Genomic DNA, 9,048 nt, shown 5'->3' with positions numbered 1-9,048 from the left:
TGATCCGGTTCTGTTTGCATGTTCAGGCACCTGTAATCCCCGCACTGACGAAGGGAGCCGTCTTTCTTCAGAACGATGTGTAAGGGTGACGACCATGGGCTGGAGGCCTTTTGGCAAAGGCCCATTTCCTCCACTTCGGCGAACGTCTGTTTGGCGGCTGCCAATCGTTCCGGTGCCAGACGTCTGAATTTTGCGAAGACTGGGGGTCCCGTCGTCTTGATATGGTGATAGATACCGTGCTTGGCAGTAACCGTGGGAGTTTGGTGAAGTTCTGGGCGGAAAACTTCCGGGTACGACGTGAGGAGGTGGGCGTAGGCATCCGCGGGTGCGCTAACATGGAGAGCGAGGTTAGAGGGGGCGGGTTGAAGAGAAATCGACAAGTACGAGTCTGCGTTGACCAATCGTCGGTGGGCGACATCGACCAGAAGGTGGAAATGAGAGAGGAAATCCGCACCGAGGATTGGCAATGTGACGTCAGCAACGAGAAACTTCCAATTGAATTTACCGTTTCCGAACGATAATGTGAGGTTCTCGTAACCGTAGGTGGGTATCGCAGATCCATTGGCAGCTACCAAGCGAACGTCGGCAGATGTAGACAGACTACGTCGTGTCTTGAAGAGTTTCCTTGGCAAAAGAGAACGACAAGCACCCGTGTCTACCAAAAATCGCACGCCCGTTCCTGCATCATGTAAAAAGAAAAGATTAGAAACATGGGAGGCCACCGCCACGAGTGATGGCCTACTTACACGTTTTTTGGCCACTTACAATCCTCGGCACATTTCTTCGCGGATGCCCCGAATCTGAAGTGGTAGTAGCAAAACTGCGGCGGATAGGAGGTAGCAAGTGGCTGTAGAAGTCGTTTGTTGGGGCGCGAGCGATTGGTGGGTGGTGGGTGGCTTTGTCGCTGCTTCGGCACGTCACGGGGTAGGTGTGTATGTCCTACGGCATTCATGTCAACTTCCGTTGACGTTGAAAACACATCCTCTTCGTCAGGGGTAGAGGCGTTGATGGAGGTCTTGAAGTGGCTGACCATAAGGGCGTCGGCTTTGGTCATCAAGTCCTTTATGGGTAAACTATCGACATCGGGTATGGCAGCGCGTATAGGTCCGGGTAAACGGCGTATCCAAAGGGCACAAAGTAGGTTCACCTCACGAGGAGAGCTGTCTGCGGCAGGTTGAAGGCGAACGATACTGGTCATTTCCCTGAGGGCAAGCGAAGCCCTTTGGTCCCCCAACGGTTGTTGCAAGAGCTAAAATAGCATTGCTATACGAGCGGCTGGCGACGGCGAGTACTGCTGCAGAAGGTATGTTTTGAGGGCGTCATATGCTATTGGGGTGTCTCCTTGTTCACAAAGCCAGTCGGATATTTCCGGGAAGGTGTCCTCGGGTATCACCGCGAAAACATAATCTGCTTTGCTGGTTGAGCGGGTCAGGCCTTTGGGGCGAAACTGGACTTCTGCGCGCTGAAACCAAGCAAACGCCTCTCCGCTGGCGAACGATGAAAGTTTCAATGGAGCAGCCGCAGCGCCAACTTCTGTAGAGTCCGCCATAGTACCAACGATGGAGGGGCGAGGGGGGTGGGTGTGGAAGGTGGTGGGAGCGAGTCGACTTCCGGGGTCACCAATGTAACGGGCCGAGAGAAGGTTGTGAACTCAAAGGCAGTATGAAGGCAACTGAGTTAGTTTATTAAAGAACACTCTCCCTTATATACAAAATCTCAAAGCAACAAGAATTTTCATGTTCAAATATTGACACTGTTACAGAGGAGAAAAGCACACATGATTTTTCAGGTTCTTTTTAGTGCGAGGGGAGAGCGAAGATACAAGCACAAAATGAACTATGTACGATCGTTTGACACACGGTTGGTACACTTCCATAGGACTAAAATTACTGACAGACTTTGCTCAAAAAGCATCTATAACGCTTAAAACGCTTCCTAATAATAAATTTACTGCCAGATCCTTGCTCATAGAGCATCTAAAACATTTTAAACGCTTCCAAAAGACTGACATTACTGTCAGATCTTTGTTCAGACAGCATCTATAATGTTTAAAACGCTTCCTAAAGACTGAACTTACTGCCTGATCTTTGCTCAGATATAATCCATAACGTTTAAAAGGTTTCCATATGGCTAAATTTACAGCCAGAGCTTAGCTCAGACAGCATCTCTAACGTTTAAAACGCTTTCATAATACTAAATTTACTGCAAAATCTTTTCTCAGACAACATATATAACGTTTAAAACGCTTTCATAAGACTAAAATTACTGCCAGATATTAGCTCAGACAGCATCTATATCGTTTAAAGCACTTTCATAAGCCTAATTTACTACCAGATCTTTGCTCAGACAGCATATATAACGTTTAATGTGCTTTCATAAGCCTAATCTACTACCAGATCTTTGCTCAGACAGCTTTTATAACGTTTAAAGCGCTTCCTAAAGACTAAACTTCCTGCCTGATCTTTGCTCAAAGAGAATCCATAACTTTTAAAACGCTTCCATAAGACTAAAATTACAGCCAGATCTTAGCTAAGACAGCATCCATAACGCTTAAAAAGCTTCTAAAAGACTAAAATTACTGCCAGATCTTTGCTCATACAACAGCTAAAAAGTTTAAAACGCTTCCATAAGACTAAAATTAATGCCAGATCTTTTCTCAGACAGCATCTATGATGTTTAAAACGCTTCCATAAGACTGAAATTACTATTGGATCTTTGCTCAGACAGTATCCATAACATTTAAAACGCTTCCATAAGACTAAAATTAAAGCCAGATCTCAGTTCAGAGTGCATCCAAAACGTTTCACATGCTTCATTTAGACTAAAATTACTGCCAGATCTTTGCTCAGACTCCATCTATAACGTTTAAAACGCATCTTTAAGACTAAAATTACTGCCAGATCTTTGCTCAGACTCTATCTATAACGTTTAAAACGCATTTTTAAAATTAAAATTACTGCCAGATCTTTGTTCAGACCGCATCCATAACGTTTAAAACGCTTCCATAAGACTAGAATTACTGCCAGATCATCGCTCCGACAGCATCTATATAGCTGCATCTTATTTTCTGGAACACATTAATCTCAGACTTTTCGTGATCCTTTTTTTTTATTTATATAATATTAATCCCTGTCTAACGACTTCTGAATTAATGTTTCATCTTCGCGAATTTTTCTATAATGTAATATAGCTATATAGTCAGGGAGAACTGAATCATATAATTTTTTCTCGACATTGGTGCAAGATATTTTTTAATTTTTGATGTGGTATAAACCGCACGTTTTAAGATATACGTTTGTAATACGTTGCAAGTTATTACTATTTTGTTTTATCAATAAGTATTTAACTTATTATAATTATGAAAACGCCTAAGTTGTCTGGGCGCTCCTTGAATACTGGAGTATTGTAAATTTTAATCTTTGTTGTTCCAGAAGTATTTGTCAATTATATCATGAATGAACCGTCAAAATACAATCTATCTTATTCATATCTATTATAAGCTTATCATCACCTAGTATCATGATTCATATTCATCATTATCATAACTCATCAAATACATGTTTGTATTAAGATATTTTCACGACATAATTATATCGTATAGAACTTGTTTACATAATTGTACTTTTCTTAAGCCATTCAATCTTACATACATCTAATCCTGACAGTTAGAGCATACTAATACAAGGAATATTAGTACAGAGAATAATAATTGTTGCCCCGTTGAAGTTAGCAAATGTTATAAATCTTGTGCTAGTGGGGAGAAAAAGCTAAATATACAATATAAGTAGAAATAAATAACTGTGTAATGATTTCGGAATGTCTGCATATGTTTTTAGTCTGCTAGCGAAATAAGAATGGCTGTGAAAATAGCGTATCCTTTCGATATTGAAATAAATTGAACCCAAACAATATGAACGATCTATCACAGTCTCCCTTCCGCTTTCGAATGATTTATTTCCTATTCAAAGGAAAAATATATTTCCTATTTCCAGTCACGTATTCCTTTGTTACGGCCAAATGAAAATATTTTTTGCTTTCCATGGTCCCTTGTCTAAATGAATCATCTATAAATATGCAAGTATTTTCTATATTATTGCATGTTAATTTATACAAACGTTTTCAGCATTTCTTGTTTAGGAATACTTTGAGCATTTAGCCCTTTTACGTATTGTAAATTCTATGCAACGTTCATCAGTATGATCATTGCTGTCATTAATGAGAATTAAGAATGTTAAAATACCCAAAATAAATTCAAAATAAATGATAAATGAATAATTTTAGTCATTATCCTTGGCAGTTGTAGCGTCTTAAGCTTCATCTTAATTTACTTATCAACCATAAAACACTTTATGTTAAAAAATTGTCAAATTCCGTAGATTTTTTTTTGGGGGGGTGGGGGGAGGGTTTGTTTTTGTACATTAAGTGAACTTTACTTAATGAATACAACCACTGTGGAAGTGGTCTATGGCAAAGACGTATTTTGGACTTAGTACCTGTACTTTTATAATGTGTACTGATATATTAAAGAAGAATTATGAATGGTATGGTCACCATTACCTTTCTCATGAAATGTGTCCCTTTCCCAGTTACTTTCGGAATCTAGTAATGAAGAAAGAAAGATAATGAGAACAATAGAAAAAGTTAATTACAAAATTAACGCCACTGAGGCAGCAATTACTTTCAATAAAACTTTTTTTAAAAGAGAGTGAGTGTACTCCCGAAATACACCAACTTTATAGAATAACTCATATTTGCAATTGCATTCATCCTACACTATTTCAAAAAGTTTAAGGGGACTTGGTGGGGACAGTTTCAGTCAAATATTATTCTTTTATCTAAAAGGCATTAAAAAAGCCACATGATAAAGATTCTATTCAGTAACTCTTGCCAAAACGTTAAACCCCCTCTTTCTAAACTTCCAGCGTGTATAGTTTTGATGCTGCAGATGACACTTTTGAACTTCACGAGGGAAATTTCCCGGAATAAAACCCGGTCTGCATTCGAAGACTTTTATTCAGTATACTGTAGATGTTTTCAATTTTCGTGTAATCTGCTCGCAGTATGGTAAACGAATTACTAGCACAGACCTAGTTTCTTATTTTAGTGTAATTCAGTATAAAATTAGTATATTATAAAATAATTTTATTAGATAATTTTCAAGTGAACTAAAGTAAAGAATTACTAAGCAATAACGTTTGTTTTAAATATGCCCGATAGTCTTTGTTTAATATTTTCAACTTCCAAGTTATTTCCTTATAAATTAAATGCTTTAAATTTCAACTTTCTGTAAGGGAACATTTGTATATATCACGCTGTTATACGCTTCAATTATTGAATATATTAATGTATTCTTTACGTCATGTATATGCATAACTTTTATTATATAAAAGTTTGTTTCCTTAAAATTGAATAATACTTATGCAGATTTGAGGGTCCGTCATTCATTTTAATCATATTATATATATATATATATATATATATATATATATATATATATATATATATATATATATATATATATATATATACATATACATATATATATAATATATATATATATATATATATATATATATATATATATATATATATATATATATATATATATATATATATATATATATATATATATATATATATATATATATATATATATATATATATATATATATATATATATATATATATATATATATTATACAGTATATTACCTGTCAGTAAATATACTTATATATAAATATTCATATACAATTAATACAAAATGTGTTTATGGCGTCCAGAATTCAGACATCTCTTCTGGCAAACTAAATTCCAATTATGTTTCAGGAGAAGAAAAAAATTGTATTTATGTTTTCCATTTAATCAATATCTTTTGTTGACACGTGTTTCAAACCATATTTCGTCAGGGCTATATTGGATGAACGATTGAGTTGCATTTTTGGAAATTTCAAAATTAATTAACAAGAATTGATGAATATAAACTTTAAGATTCTAGGAAATGGCAAATCTTAATATTAATTTTGAAGTACATGAATGACTTTTCATAAAGCTTAAGAGCTTCCCCATCTTTGATGAAGCTTATTGCTCCACTCATGCAATGGAATTGACATCGAGTCTTCAAGGGCCATTATAGGTTCTCCAACGAAGGCTGAACTGTGTTGCTTATTTGCTCATTCCAAAGATTGGATTTAGTTTGGAGCGGAGCCATTTTTTATGACAAGGTGTGGACTCAATATTAACAAATTTTCTCTTTAATAAAGTAGTTTCTGTTGTCCTGCACCCTGATATCCAAGACGTTTAACTTCTTTCTCCAATAAAGCTCACGATTCCACATTTGCAACGGGGTTTATGTTAGGTTTCAAGGCATCGTATGTCGCATTAGACTAGCCGCTAACCTTACCCAGTGAGAGAGATGGCTCGAAGTTTGTAGTGAAAAATTACAATTTCACAACATACGAATGGCGGGAGTTAGGAGGAATTAATGCGAAGACAGCTCCAGAACAACTAACTTGATATAAAGACAACACAGGTACTTTTATAGGCCCCAAGGGGTCATTAAAGGGAGGCAATTGCATTTGTACATTCAATGTTTCTGTCAATAATAGACAATATAATAACAGTATGATAATAGATTTGAAATTATCATTTTACTTGAACGGCTTTTTGACGTGGGTTCCAATGGCAGTTGCAGTGTAGAAGAAAATAAAGATCGGGCATAATTCTTTCTTTGAATGTGCATTGCTTGCTCCACATGCAGTGCATGACGGTTCAATCCTCTATACCAGGAACGTTGAGGAGGAAAGCTTTCGGAGTATGACGGAAGACAAGGATTGGCCCTGTATATGGGGCACAAGCAGTGGCATGTAAGCATCGATTTGTATGAAGATATGTATTGTAGTGGGTAGGTCTTTTGGTATTTGGTGTTTTGCTTGGGTCTTCAACAGCAAAGAGTACATTTTCCAAAAACGTAAGGGTAAGCTCGGGAGATCACTGGAGGAGGTGGTGAACGAAAAAGAAAATGAAAAAAAAAATCACAGGGATGACCAATGGGTTACCATATACCATTTCTCCCGCTGAGACATCTATGGTTTCATCGAGTGTGGCCCTCAGTCTGAGGAGAACCCAAGGAAGTTATAGAAACTAGTTTTAGTCGTTGCGGCAGAGCATCAAAGCCAATTTGTGGGTACGACGAAATATTTCATCGTTCTGTTTTTTGCAGGATTGTAAGTGATAATCAGATGTGGGGTGATGCTGAGAAGATGACCTAGTGATGTCCTCCATTGTTATCCCTGCCAGAAGTAATATGCTCTGGGGTGCCGAACCTTGCTATCCATCCGGAAAGAAAGACAGCAGTACTTGAGACAGATGTGGCATCTTGCATGTTGATAGGTTCAAGTCACTAAATGGAGTAATCAAAAACTGTGAAAAGGTATTGGTGACCTTGTGATGTGTTTAAGGGTAGGGGCCATCCTCAACAACGTGATTGCGAGCAAAATGACACTAAGGTTGATGAAAGGTGGTAAACCAAACTCAGTGTGTTGAATCACTTTTGAATTTTAACATGAAATACAAGGGCAGCTTTAGTCTTTGTCATCTTTACTAATGTTATGCCATATGAACTTTGACTTCAGTAGCTAAACAGTAGATCTGTGCAAGGGGTATGAGAGGCCATGGATCACATGGAGGGAAGTATCCACAGGCATGGCCTACCAGTACTGACGCCAGAGAAGAGAAGGGCATTGGAGTTAACGAGGGCTATGTCCTGCAAATAGTTTCGTTCGGCTTCTGCCAAGGCCTTGGTATTCATTGCTAGGTGGACGGCTGCCAGCATGTTTTTGGAAAGGGCGTCAGCGACGTGATTCAGTTTACTAGGGCTGTGTTGAATAGTAGAGTTGTATTCAAATATGGCAGAGATGTTAGCATTGACCTGTGGAGCAGACGTCAGACTGTCAAGTGAAGACGTGCCTAATGGGTTTGTGGCCTTTGCGAATGACGAAGAACGTGCCCTTTAAGAATGGCGAAAGTGAGAGCAGCCAAATACACTGTAATTAGTTCCTGGTCAAAGGAGATAATAGTTCACCATGTCCAAGAACGCATGCAGTGTTTAAATGGTCGAGGGCGTATGGGACTTCTGTACTGCCTATACCTTCTCAGGGAGGATGTGAACGACCTTATGAGTGATGCTATGACTCAAGAATGGCACTTCCTTGTCACCAAAGATAAACTTGTACCTGATTATAAGGTAATTCTGTTGCAGATTGTCGAGGATGATGTATTGGATGAGGGGAGGGGGGGTTGTGACGATGGTCTTGGGGAGGTCAAAGAGAGCTAATCCGTTAACATTTTGTAGCTGAAAGCCATTCTAAACGCCATAAAGATTATATTTTCTGTTCATCCAGAATAAATTGAATAATTAAAAAAAAGAAAATTTGTATAAAGGAATCGTTTATCTTGTAGCATGACCTTTAGGATTTTAGTTCCAACCATTCAGTATATTTTGCAAAGGTTTCTAAAAAGTCCTCATTTTTTCTTACTGGCATTATGTTATAGACTTATCTCTTTGAATGGAGAAATACATACCCTTCTTAGCTTTTTTTTCTATTTCTTATTAAATTTTCCCTATATAGCTGAAGCTGGGAATGCAAGAATAATATCTATTTTATATCTTTTCCAGTTCTTTCACATTCCTTATTCCGAAAACCATGTCTGCTTATATAACAACACTTTAAAGAGGAGATATGTTTTTATCGTCTGTAGGAATAACGAAACTATGATCAATGGTGATTTAATACACAGGTCAACAATCTTCCAAACTCACAATTAGGAATACGTTGTTTTCTTATCTACCGTTTTATATTGAATTATTTAGTATTTCCTTCAGACTATTCCTAATCAATCATCTTTAGGTGACAATGGTTATCAGTGAAAAACTATGGAGCTTCACAATGTGACCAGAAAATTCCCACGCAGTTTCATATGCTTTTAAGCAGGATCAATGTTCAGCTGTTTACAAGATGTGCGTAAGATGAGGTAAAAACAATTCAACCA

The sequence above is a fragment of the Palaemon carinicauda genome, chromosome 15 (genome assembly GCF_036898095.1).
Source record: "Palaemon carinicauda isolate YSFRI2023 chromosome 15, ASM3689809v2, whole genome shotgun sequence".
Taxonomy (NCBI): Eukaryota; Metazoa; Arthropoda; class Malacostraca; order Decapoda; family Palaemonidae; genus Palaemon; species Palaemon carinicauda.
Note: the sequence above shows the minus strand (reverse complement) of the source record.